Below are 1,122 nucleotides of genomic sequence, written 5' to 3'. Positions count from 1 at the left end.
GCAGCTGGGGCTTGGCGTGGAATGGTTGTCGAACGTTTTTGGCTGTTCCTAGCTGGGCGGCCATGAACTCGCTATGCTACGCTACGCTACGCATAGTTCGCATGCAACAAAGCAAACAGAGAGGTCATCCACCATGCTCCTCTACGCATAATATAAGCACCACCACGATAGCCAATAGGACACACAACTCAACCATGCATAGTGGCACGGTGAGGCTATTTATTTCGACGCACCTTCCCGTCCGGACGACCGTCTATCATTATCGTATTTATTTCGGAGTAGCTAGGAGTATTTGCCATCGATCGATCGATCATGTCCGGCGGGGCGGGCGTGTGGGTGTTCCGGGACGGGGTGATGCAGCTGCTGCCGGCGGCCGGCGGGTCGAGCCGGAGGAAGGCGCGCGCTGGTGTACCTGCCGACGGGCGAGACGATGGCGTCGCTGGAGGCGCTGGAGCGGCGGCTGGCGGCTCACGGCTGGGAGCGCTACTACGAGAACCGCTCCTTGGTGCAGCTGCACCGCCGCGACGGCGGCGCCGACCTCATCGCGCTTCCCCGCGACTTCGCGCGGTTCCGCTCCAGGCATATGCGTATAAGCCGTATTTTTTCAATCAACGAATAGTATTTTTCTCTTATAACAAATTAGTCAACAATAATTTTAGCCATGATTTATCTGCCAAGCGAACGGGACTACGTACGACGTCGTGGTCAAGAACCGCGACCTCTTCAGGGTCGTCGACCACCCAAACTAAACAAATCCATGCATCCATCGGTCTCAGTCTCACTGCGCGTGTTTTGGTGTGCTCGATCTTGCCTGCTGTTGCATTGTGATCGGACACTTGCTGGATGGAACTGATGTGTGAGCAAGTCCATCGCTGCGCTTGTCGATCGACCAGTTGTCATGGATGGCTTTTTCTGCGCTCCTGCAGAGTCACTGCACGGTCCAAACTGCTAAACTATCGTTTAGAACCACGTCGCGTCGGATCGAGTTTGTGGGCGGGCTCTCTCGCGTTAGCCGCGGTCTGCAGATCCACCACCCACCAGGCTCCGATGTCCGATCGACCAAATCTGGATGGTGCGGGGAAGACGACTTCCTCTCCATCTCCCCAAGGCAAACACTGATGC

The 1,122-nt window shown here is 56.3% G+C and overlaps 1 pseudogene; it reads left to right on the top strand.

Moving 5' to 3' along the window:
* Positions 1 to 312: 312 nt before the first annotated feature.
* Positions 313 to 749, top strand: LOC136537189 (flowering-promoting factor 1-like protein 5; annotated as a pseudogene).
* Positions 750 to 1,122: the final 373 nt, after the last annotated feature.

The sequence above is a fragment of the Miscanthus floridulus genome, chromosome 2 (assembly GCF_019320115.1).
Source record: "Miscanthus floridulus cultivar M001 chromosome 2, ASM1932011v1, whole genome shotgun sequence".
Taxonomy (NCBI): domain Eukaryota; kingdom Viridiplantae; phylum Streptophyta; class Magnoliopsida; order Poales; family Poaceae; genus Miscanthus; species Miscanthus floridulus.
The sequence above is the reverse complement of the archived record's forward strand: the minus strand, read 5'-3'. Positions and strand labels throughout refer to the sequence as shown.